Source organism: Lygodium microphyllum, chromosome 26 (genome assembly GCF_053477565.2).
Source record: "Lygodium microphyllum isolate KBCC chromosome 26, Lygodium_microphyllum_v1.1.10, whole genome shotgun sequence".
NCBI classification, from domain to species: Eukaryota; Viridiplantae; Streptophyta; class Polypodiopsida; order Schizaeales; family Lygodiaceae; genus Lygodium; species Lygodium microphyllum.
Window position 1 is genome coordinate 113543062 of NC_141160.1, and position 12888 is coordinate 113555949.

The following is a 12888-nucleotide window of genomic DNA, read 5'->3' on the forward strand; positions in this document are numbered from 1 at the left end:
GGATTGGACATACTATCCAAATATGGGATGACAGGCTGTAAGCCTATTTCAGTTTCTTTGGAGCAGAATGTGAAGCTGAGTGCAGATGCAGGTGAGCTTCTCGACGACCCTACTATGTACAGATGCATAGTAGGAAGTTTGATTTATATGACTATTACCAGGCCAGATTTGAGCTATGCTGTTGAATTGGTAAGTCAGTTTATGCAAGCTCCAAGGAAACCACATTTGGATGCGGCTAGACGCATACTCAGGTATGTGAAGTCCACATTGCAGTATGGACTATTTTATGAGACTCGGGTTCAGATACAGTTACATGGATACACTAATGCTGATTGGGCTGGTAGTATTTCTGATAGACGATCTACCAGTGGATATGTGTTCTCTTTTGGGAGTGATGCAGTCACTTGGAGCAGCAAGAAACAGCCTACAGTTGCCTTGTCGAGCACAGAGGCTGAGTACAGGGGTGCAGCAATGGCTGCATGTGAGGTATCTTGGTTGCATAAGCTACTTTATGATATGCATCATCCTATAGATGGGCCAGTTGTCATTTATTGTGACAACATGAGTAGTATACACTTGGCAAATAACCCAGTCTATCATGCTAGAACAAAGCACATTGAGGTGTATTATCACTATGTGCGGGAGAGGGTTTTACTAGGTCTTATTAATCTAGTTTATGTCAACACAGAGGATCAGGTAGCTGACATATTCACAAAGGCATTGGGCGCAGAGAAGCTATGTAAGTTCAGAGACCTGCTTGGTGTGCAGGAATTGGGATTGAGCTCGAGGGGGAGTGTTGAGGTATCGAGCTCCACTCGTGATATGCGAAGGTGACCGTTGTGCATTTATGTCACTGACTTGTTAGCTGCGGTTGGTACACCGCCCAAGAATAATAGCTAGATGACAGCTATCCTTATCTACTCTAGTTCATGGCTCAGTTAGTATGCCACCTTAGTTAGTTGAGTTTGGTTTGAGACCCATATATAGGGTTCTTCTATTTCTCTGTACGTGTGTTCTTTTTGGCTTACACAACTAAGAAGAGGAAACCTGTTTTCAGCCTCCACCTTTGTGTGTATTCCCCCATTGTGTAAGTGAGAAAGCTACAAGTGAGACTCCTTTCTTCTCTCCCACAATCTTGACACCCAAGACCTGTCATCTTTGTGTGTATTCCCCCATTGTGTAAGTGAGAAAGCTACAAGTGAGACTCCTTCCTTCTCTCCCACAATCTTGACACCCAAGACCTGCCATCTTTGAATAGTATCAAATTCCATCATATTTTTTATTCTTCAACAAAGCCTATAACTTTGAGAACCCAAATATCTCTTCATACGCATCTGTTTTTCATTTAGTGTGCCCTAGCAAGAATATGTATTAGGAGAAATATGGACTCTCTTTTTTTCCCCTTAAGAAATGTATAAAAAAATATAGGCCTAACCAATGAGAGAGTTGGGATTCCAAATTCATGTAACATGAATATTCTAGTCATATATTGGCTCAAATCTCCCCTCAACAATAAAATAAGGGGAAATGTGGGGAATACAATGCTGACACTTCTTGAAAGATTATGACCCAAATTTTCATTTTCTTTTTTTTTTAATGTTTGACTTTTCATTTTTTCCCTTTTCAGATTCTCCCTCTTTCTTAGGTGGAACTCAAATTTATCATATCTCTTTCCCCGCTTCTTCTTTCTTAACGAAATTTTACAGCCTCATCGTTGCTTGCCCTATCTATAACCTTGTGAAATTTCATTTCCTCTACACAAATACAAAGTGAGTTTCACATGTTTTATGAGAGCAGAGCTTGTTTTACCAAAGCCCTAAGATTTTCTTCACAAAACTTTACATGCATATCGTTCTCTTCCATGGATGTTCTATGGTAAAGTTTTATCTCATTTGGAAAAAACTTGTGCAAGATATGTGCATTCTCTGACATGTAATTTCTTTTGTTTTGGTACTCTAGGAGTGTCTTACAGTTAAGAACAATGATCTTTTGAACACTCAACTTCTTCTTCAATATCTTATGGTTTCTTTGTAAACAAAGTTATAGGTATGTTGTCTTGTTTTTTTGTTGCTCCATAGTTAAATTTTATCTCGTTTGGAAAAAAATGTATGCAAGTTATATGTATACTGAGCTTTCCTTTGTTTTTTTACTCCAACAGTCTCTTAGGGTGGAGAACAATGATTTCTTAAAAACTCAATTTCTTTAACATCTTTGAGGTTCTTTGCAAAGAGAGCTACATGTATATTATCATTTTTTCTATTGCTCCATGGTTAAGTTTCAACTCATTTGGACAAAGCCTATGTAAGTTATATGTACGCTTTGACCCGATATTTCTTTTGTTTTTGTACTTTAGGAATTTATCAGTGAAGGAACAATGGTCTTGTTATAATTCAACTTCTTGTTCAACATCTCTAGGCTTCTTTGTGAAAAGAATTGCAAGTACAATGTTTTTTTTAAATTGCTCTATTTAAATTTTATTTCATTTGGAGAGAACATTTGCAAACTATACATATGTTGATAGGTAACTTTACTATTTGGTTATTATAGATGTCTTCACAGAGGAAAAATATAAATAACATATTTACAGTGGAGGTCTTCAATAGGAAAGATAGTGGTGGTAATTGGATTTGTGATAAGTACTATAAGTTGAATTGGATTTTGATGCACCCAAGTACTCGAGAGAGTTTCAAGGTTAGACATAAGGTGTTGCAAACCCTAGCAAACATTGGTAGAACTTTAGAGTTCAAAAAAGTGTTTAATGGAACAAGGAAAGTAACAAAAATGTTGATCCAATATGTTTATACACACAAACAAATCTATGTACACAACAAGAATTACATTGCAAATTATAAACAAAATAGTGAGTTTTTAAATTTTATCATTGTTTATTTTTTTGCATCAGATTTGTTTTTAAATATCTTTGCAGTGTTCTAATTCAATCTTGTTTTACTGAGACAGCTCTATATCCATTAACTTTGCATGAATGGCAGAATGTGGAATGTTTGAGCGCCAAGATACATGTTTGGCATGAAGACATAGATTCTTTGATCCATGATAATAACTCTACAAGTCAACTTGCAACTCAAAATATCTTTTTTTTATAATTCATTGTATGTAGTAGAAAGCCAGAGATTGTAGCATATCCCATTGCCGCCACTATCTAGTGGTGAATGGTTGATTGGTAGCTTGGAGTTGTCAGGAGCATATAAGTCAAAGATAAAATCTGACATCAATAGTGCTATGAAACCCACCACTGGCTCCAAAGATGTGCATCTTAGTTGGTTTATTCCATTCTCATTGTTTGCGCATTTGTTTGGTTCATGTGATATTCTAAAGAAAATAAAGATTACTTATCAATGCAAGTGTCCATCCGAGAGATGGATAAGTCAGCTATTGGGTGAGTCTTGGCAAGCCAAAAGAACACATTTTGATGAGACAATTGAGTGCAAGGTTAACCAATCTGATCTCACATTCACATAAATATTTTTTAACTATGAATGTCTCGATTTAATTAACATAGGTCTTCCTTAGATGAATTTTAGTGTTAGTCACATTTACTTACCATTATTTTTATTTTCATTACAAATATTTTATTGCTAGACAAACTCTGTGCATTCACTTTCGATATAGAAGATGGCAACTTTTGCAAGGGGAGTGGATTAGCTCGGATCAAGATACCTGAGATGAGATACATACAGCTATCATAGGCATGGTTATCTTATGGAATGGTCATAATCCTTTTGTGGTTAGCACAAAGAGCCGTTGGCCCATTTATTTTTTGAGACAAGAAATCCAATTAATGTCCAATGAACCCCTCTGCAACTTCTATTTCAAGTTAGATAATAGAAAAGTTAGAATTCGTAGTGAGTAATCCGTGACATGTAAACAATGTGCTTCTCCACATATCCTTGAGATAGTGGAATCCTTGTAATTTTTTTATAAGGAACAAATATAATTTTTTTTTTAAATTTTGAGTACTTTCAATTTAGATAATCTTAGTTTACTATGATCCAAGCATGTGAGAATATATACTGTAATTAGTCAATCATACCGGTTAAAAGCATGATTAAATTGCACGCTGGAGTTCTATAATCTATGCCATATTGTCTTTGCATAATTATATATTGTAGCTCATCTCTTTTACTCATTTCCTAAATTTAAATATTAAATTGGATCCAAGGAATTTTGAATGTCTTTTAATTTTCTTTTCTTAAAAAATTTCTATATTTTCTCTAGTTGGACTTGAATATACTCAGCGATCCAAGTATATTCGAGGATATAATAATGTAAAATGAAGCATTTGTCTCTGCACCAAAGGAGTGCCCACCTTATCCTCCAGGATCACGTCACGATGGATCTCATCGAGTGTGATATAACATTTTTCATATGTGTTTTGTGCACTGAGGTGCAAGAGGGTAGTGATAAAGACATTAAGACACCCTCTCGACCATAGCTAGAGTATTTTGAGAGGGAGCCTAAGGAGATCACACTCAATCCAAGCATAGAGGCACACAAAGGTTAGCTATTGTGCACCCACCTCCTTTAGACATCAACAAGCGATGAGCCACCCCTCGCTTCTTTCCATGCTATCATCATCGAGGGGATGGAATATCTACTCATGCAGGATGTACTAGAAATTTTGGAGCTAAGAGAAGAAGAACTATATTGTATCATGGTGCATGATGCACTTGATGAATTTATAGATTTTGATATGCATGATGCCTTAACACATGTTGATGAGGTGGCTCAATATGATGGTACAAGTGTCGATGACATCTCTGCCATTGTGAGCATCCAAGAGTAGATTGAGGATGTGGCGCTATAGTATAAGATCTCAGATGCGGAGTTCGAGTGGTTGCAAGAAATCCTTTTTGGTCCTCAATCCAACTACACAGTTTCTTCCCAAGAGAGAGACAAGGGTGGCCCAGTTGTAGGAGAAGACCAGGATGCTCCATTACAGCAGTAGATAGATAATGCAAAGAAGGTAATGTTATCATATTTGCATGCAAATTTACCAATATGGCCTCTAGGGCATCGGGACCATTGGGATGAATTTTTGCCAAGATCGGACCCCAGAGCAGCCCTGCCCGGAGGCTTGTGTCTTGCAAATTGAGGCTGAGATATGAGCCTTCAACCAGGGCTAATCTGGGGGCCCAATCCCTGCAAAAATTCATCCCAATGGTCTCAATGCCCTAGAGGCCCTACCGCTAAATTTACATGCATATTTGATGTTTATATCTTTAGCACACTCCATGCATAGTGAGTTTGAAACAATGAGTCTGACACTGAACTCATGTGATACAGGACATTGTCTATATAGATGAAATTTCATCTATACAAGATGGTCGATCTGGTAGCCAAGGAAGCGTGCAAGACTCGGCATTCAAGGAGTACATTGAACAGCTTGTGAGTGACATTTTTGTATTTCATAAGACATGCTCTCTGGCTTTTGTTGAGAACTTCTTGAAGTTGAGGGCACTAACAAAGGTTGGGCCCTTCAAGATCATCTCGATAAACTCTAGCTTGGAGAAAGTAGTGTTGCTTCGATGTTTGAAGCTCCTCTACTTATTCTCTAGTACGAAGTCTAGGCCACTTTTTTCCATGGTGGCCCATGGCACGGTTCTTGGTGTTCAAGACCCCAATGTCATTAGGCAAGAATTAATAGGGTAAAATGTATTGCTGGCTATGATCACTAACCATGGGGAGTGTATCTCGAAGAAGCCTAGAACCCCAATGTCATTAGGCAAGAACTACTAGGGTAAAATGTGTTGCTGCCTAGATCAAGACCATTGGGGAGTGTAGCTCGAAGAATCCTAGGAGAGTGTAGATGTACTTATTGCCAAATGATATCTCATCACTAATGTAATACACTTTGCAATCTTCTCTTGAAGTAATGAAAACCGATATTTGTTGTTGGATTTGCGTGCAATGTAGTTTGTCATATGTGTCATTTATTATTATTTTTTACTTGAATGTTACGTTTATTTATTGAATTTATATACAACACGATATGTACCTTAAATTTAATACGTGGTGATTTATTGAGTTTGTGTGCAACATGTATTCGTTCGATTGCATATAACAATAACTCAAATATATAAATAAAACAAATACAAGTGAATGAATAAAAGAAAGATGTGCCAAAAAATTTATATTCATATTCATAACATTTGACATGGGATCCATTACAACTAGGGTTTTACAAAATCTCTTTGGAAGTTACATTCCGTATATGTTTTAGTAGTACATCCCTATCATTGTTGATCTGTGCATAGACTGAGTCTTCGAACAAGTTGATGAGGTAAGCTTTGGCAGCTTCCTGCAGTATAAGGAGGGCTTGGGTAGTCTAGTGATCAGGTTGTTGCAAGCATGATCCATCTAGGAAGTGCCTCATGCTGTTCTTAATCAGTATGCCGTCCATAATCTCTTGCATTTGCTTCTAGAATGGAGCCTTTGGTATTAGGAGGTGCGTGGTATTTTGGTAATGGCGAATCTCATGAAGAGCCAATGTGTCTGGCCTCCATCGATGCTTGTGATGCTCGTGCGGTAGTGGTGGAGCTAGGGGAGGTGGCTTGTGCATGAGATTTCTAGGGGAGTGTCTCCGGGCCGCTTACTTCTAGGAGAGAAAACTCAAAACTCAAAAGTGAAATGTGTAAAATGAGATGAAACTTTAAACTTATAGCTAAACCTTTTAAAAACCTTCAAACTTGAATTAATGTATCCAGGCTTTGGAAAAATATGACCAGTTATCCAATTTACTTGAAATTTTACATGTGGACTCCTCTAGGATGCATCAACCATCCAAAAAAAAAAAGGTCTCTTTAGAAGTCTCTAGGACACCTATCCGGATGGGGATTCAGGGCCCCAAATGCAAACCTCAGGACAGGTGTCCCAAAGGCTTTTGATGAGGCCAATTTTTATTATCTATGAGTTTTTATGATTCCCAACATGTGAGTGAAGTTTCACTAGATTTTGATTTATAAAATTGATGGTTCAATCCTTTTTTGAAAATGCATTAACTAGATTATACTTCACTCATAACATAAAAACTCACCATCGAGTGTACACAATTTCATATTAAATGTGTTGTCAACCAAACTATGTGAAATATTGAAAACTTAAAAATTCACAAAAAATAAGTCATGAGTCAAAAAGAATATCGCATAATGTTGGATATAGTGTTTCCAAATTGCTAAATACAATAAAGATATAGTGCATTGGCCAATGTACAACTGATCATTGATGTGTGCATGATTGTGCATTGAATTTATCCTCAATAAAACTACTTCAAAATTAGAAACTTGAAAATATGCACAATACAAATCATGGCAAAATAGAATATCAAATATCAGATTTGGCATTACGAAACTATGAAATGCACAATAGATAGTGCATCGCACCAAGTACAACAAGAGTTAGGCAAAATTTAGCTTCATTTTGTAGGCCACTATTATCAAATACTTGAAGGTCTACTGGAAAGATAACCCAAAAACTAAGCTCCTTACAATCTACAACCAAACTTGAGCTAAAAACATAGATCCAATTATAAGGTAACTTCTTAAAGCTTATTGTTAACATTAAGATTAAATGCATCGTTGTTATTGCAGATCATACGAACAAGAACCATATCTATGGGCTTAATAGTGATACATCGGGCATGAATGGCTAAAATTTGACCATCACTCATTAGATTAATCAAGTAACTTTTAGCTGCTTCTTGGAGAGCAAGCAAGGCTTTGGCTGGCCATCGCCCCACATTCTTAGCCTAGTTCCTTAAAAATAACTTGTGATGATACCCTAACTGCAGATCTTCTAGTATTTCTCGCACCAACCTAGAGAATGGTGCCTTAGGAACAGCAGCTGTGCCTGGTCTCCATCTTCGCTTCTTATGTGTTGGAGGACGTCTATTACCAATTGGAGCAGTAGTGGAAGGTGGAGCAAGTGGAGCATGTGGACCACCATTTCTAGACAATGGCAAACCATCATTATTGACCACACTAGGGCCACCATTCTTGGACACATTAGCGCAACCATTATTTGCTGCAGTAGGGCCACCATTTTTTACCACCAAGGGACCTTTGTCACTCACAATGGCTCAGTAGATTCGGAAGAGTATTAAGCTCTTGCTCTTACATGCGCCTTCTTGATAGAAAGCTTGGAACGTGCCATGGTTGTGATGATGAAGGACAGAAAGATGGAGGGTAGAGTAAAAAGTAATGGGAAAAAATGAAACGAGAGACTTGACTTAAGTACGAAACTTTTAAACTTACTATGGTATAAACGAACTTTAAAATTATCATTTCATTTCATTTCTCCACCCCATCCCTGTCTCTCTCTTTGTCTCCTACCACCCCCCTCATGCCCCTCTCTATCTACGCCAGTGAATGGTCCAAGGTTTGGAATTTGCATATCTTTGTCTTAGGATTTTGAAATTGACTTTTCATAATTAAAAAACATAGTTCGAAAGAAACTTTGAAAAACATAGTGACAAACCTTTGAAATTTTAAACAATTTTTGCAAGACATCTCATGTTAAAGATAGGAGTATTGATCCATCATATCTTTAGTACATGTGCTCTCTCGTGGACTCTAAATGCATCAAAAGTATCATCTTTATCTAGGTCTCCATTTCTTGCCATCTCTCTCTTGGGTTGCCAACCATTTTGTGTGGCATTGTCTAGCTGTGTTGTTTTCATATCTTGCTTTTCTCACTTCATAGATTGCCCTACTTATAAATTCTGCTTGAGAGATTTTGGACTTCTTTTCTTTTTCTTTGTATTTTATCTCTAATCTTCTATACCATCATTGTAATAATTGCCTCATAGAATTGGAATCATTGATGCCACCTCCATGATTAGTTGCCTTTTGAAAAGCACAACAAGCATGTCAATGAGATTGTTCCATGCCTTGAGTTGACCATACTGCCAAACTTCCTTGATTTGTAAAGTATGGACCATGTCCTTCAAGTATATGCTGCACAAGAAGAGAGATTAGAAACACAAACTAATTCGAAATGATGATATTTTTTTGTAATGGTGACAATACTAACCATGTAGTGTGTTATATTGTTTGTAGTCCATGCCTCCACCATGGACTTATGAAATTTAGCAATTGTCTCTTTAAATGTATTGGCATCACCATCCCTAAACCTCAACTTTCGTAAGAGAGCTGCTAATCTATCTAGGTGTGTCCACACTTCTACCTTTGCAATCCCCGTTCTTCCCCCATTGCTCCAATTCGAAAGAGCAAGGTGCACATTTTTCCATGCTTCATACTTCTCTGGTTGTTTTACAAGTATATTGCCTTCCCCATCTCGAGGTGGAGATATAAACTTTCTAGCCTTGGGTCCACCAAAGCAAGTCCCGTATGAATTTGAGTGTCCCATTCTTCTTAGGAACTATGAACCATCTATTAGAATATGGAGATGAAGATGGTTCTAGAATCCCCATCCTGATCCGCTCATTCAAATGCTCCGCCAATTTGGGCAAGTGAGATCTAGGCATAGGAATAGGTCGTATATTCCAAGGGACATGAGGAATGGTAAAAATAACCATAGACATCACAACCCTAGGATCAACACATCCAATCTCATGCGGGAAAAAAGTAAAAGCTCTCCCATGTCTACTCCATATCTGTTCAAAACATCTCACCTCTATTGGAAGCAGAAAAACTTTAGTCCTAATCTTCATCTCTTTTGGTGTCTCGACTAGAAATCCGTGTCCAATACCTATAGGATCTTGTAAAGGAGGCTGTAAAGCTACTCTCCTAATCATCTCATCACTATCCAAAGGTAGTGGTCCTATAACTAGTCTAACCTTCTTGTCAACTATTTTATATTTTTTCTGTACTCTTGCTTCTTTACTACAATCTACGAATTTCAGCCCTTATTGTAAATACCCTAGTAAACACAAATTTTGATGTGTATAAACAACACCCAACTCTTTTTACTAAAATATTTTAGGAAATAACACTTTTTGCTGAAAATTCTCAGCACCCAAATTTTCTTGAAACATGAAATTAGCAATTTTGCAATACATTGCCAGAGAATGGACCTGTAAGATATATGACAATTCTTGATTTTCAGTTTTCAACAATGCTGAAAGGTCCTCCATAGTATCTAAGCATGACAGCCCATCATAGAGACCATCTACCCTATCTTCATCTTGTAAAACACTTGCAAGCTTTAATTCTTTCTCTTTTCTCTTCAAATATTGCATGGCAACTCTAGGCATGTCTAAAATATGCTTTTAAAAAAAGTAATTTCAATAGTCATACCATAAACATCTGAGGAAAAACTACTACTACCAGGAGGTGAGAGCTTTCCATGTCTTGTACTACCATCGTCTTGCAAGACAATGGAACCTAACAAAAATCCAGCTCTCCTGCTAGAAGAGGGGAATCCCTCAAAGAATCCTTATTCCGTTGATGGTTTACACAAGCTATCATGAACTAAATAGCCCTCTTTCCATCCTTGCTTCGGATCCACACATAGGCAGACTTATTGTCCAAAACCTTAGTCGCCATCCGAGACTCAATAGTAAATGGTTGCCCCAAAATAACAGGATAAGAACAAGAGTTATGTACAAAGAAATGATAAGTCTCATCCACATCTCTAATAGAAATCTTCAATTTCGGACAAGTAGCATACAAATATCCTGCAAAATTGTTGGCCGCACGCATGCGCCAACCATTATCCACATCAACTGGCCATCTACCAATATCATACAATCCATGCACTATGACATTAATCTCAGAGCCGTGATCCAAGAGAGCAACATAAGGGGTCTCTGTCTCACCAAGCTTAACTACAGTCTCCATAGTCGCACGAGCCTAGTGACTACGATAAAAATGGCTATGAGGCACCAATCTAGGCGCTCATCACTCTCAGCATACTATACAGGATGAAGTAAAGGCTAAAGATTTTTCTTGGACTACATATATAAATCTCCATCTATAGACTCCTCAGTAATCTCCTCATCACAATCAATCTCCTCACTCTACAAGCCATAGATAATAGCCTTAGTAACTGCTAAAGCCTCTCGATGGATCATATCATGTGTCAGATCTTCAATAATCTATCATTTTCTTTTAATGATATCGATGATAACATCATAAATTCTCTTTTGGTGATCCCCAAGACTTTCAAGAGTGAATTCAATATTGCAATTAAGAATCCGATCCTGAAGCACCTTCTTCAAGTCCGTAGTCATCTCAATGTCGGAAAGCAACCTGAATCTAGGTTGCTTTTTCAGCTTCGGATCCTTTATCTTTGAACTTTTTGATCTTCCTCTACATTTGGCTTCTAAACATCAGCCATACTTTGCTATGGTCCAGAAGGTTGAGAAATTGGATCACTTCTCCTAGTCACCCTCTTTGAACCTTCAGGATGATCATTATCTCTTTTCCACTTCTCCTCAACAAGTGCTTCAAATCCTTGAGATTTTTCCAATTAAGCATAGATAGAAAAGACATCAACTCGATCATCCCATCTAGTCTCTTTCCTGATCACATCACCTATGGCTAAAATTTCGGATGTTGAAGCTTTCCCCTTTTTCTCTACATGTAGTGCATAGGACCATAAAGGAGATTTGTCCTTCAACAATTGCTCTAACTAAAGGCCATAGGCAGTAGCTTCTCTTGCCACCTCTTGCGTCAAATAAGAAGAGTGCAAAAGAGACTCCTCCAACAATTTCTTCATGCTACCCTTATCGAAATTTGATTTGATTGGCTATTCGTTATCTCCAAAACATATCATCTTGTCCTTCCAAACTACCAACTTTCACCTTCTCGCCTCTTCAAAATCTTGACAATCCTTCCGATCATGATCTGGACTATCACACCACATGCAATGACAAACACGATCATTCCTGGAAGAATTTGCAGGAGTAGAAGAATTTGGGGCTGAAATTGGAGCTGGACTAAGTAGTTTTTGCTCCATTCTAGTCATCTTGATTTGTAGGCCTTTTAAGTTCTTTGATATCTCCTCCGCCATATCTTTGACAGTTATTTTTACATATGAAATGATAATCATAGTAGGAATAGGCATAGGCATAGACACAAGATGAGAAATAGGAAAGGTAGTGGATGGTGCAATAGGAGAAGTAGGAGAGGTTGTGGTAGAAGAAGACATCGTTGATGGTGACTGCATTCCATTCTACAAGTGAGCCTTCCATCTCTGCCTCCTTGTGAGTGTAGAAACCACATCGAAAGCATCTTGCCAATTCGTCTTCAATCCCAAAGGCTACAAAAAGTCCTCTATTAGCTCTCCCAACTCATCGTGAAGTGCAAGATCAGCCACCTGCAAGAATAACTCCACTTTCTTTGAGTTTAGAGCTCTTTGCTCTAGTGCATCCAACCGCTTGTATTGCTCTTCAAATTCCCACAACAACTCAGAAGCAACAAGTCCTTTATTGGGATAATAAACCCATTGTCTGAATGTCTTTCGTGTAGCAATACCATAATCTTCCAGAAAATACTCATCTTTGAGCACTTTCTTGAAAGTATTCCAACTAGAGTCCTATACGAACAAATCTATAACCACTCAGGCATGCCAAGCCGTAATAAATAGTTGCTCCAGTTGGTGGGAACTCCAAAGAAGTGCATCTAGCTTTCAAAGATAAAGTTAATGCAAAATCTGCAATATGGTCATGTGCTTTGGCTTGTGCAAAGAAGGGAAAGATAGTTTGGCCTAAATTAGCAAGTGCTAATCAAAGCATATGAGATAAAATTGGATGGGATGCTCTCATTAATTCATTTACTGCCTATGCATATTTGGCTAAGGTACATAATATGGATGTTATTTGCAAGGAAAAGAGAAAAAATAATAATTATGTAGGTCCTTCAAAGTGCATGACATGAAGTAAGATGGAGCAACAAAAGCTATTGAAAA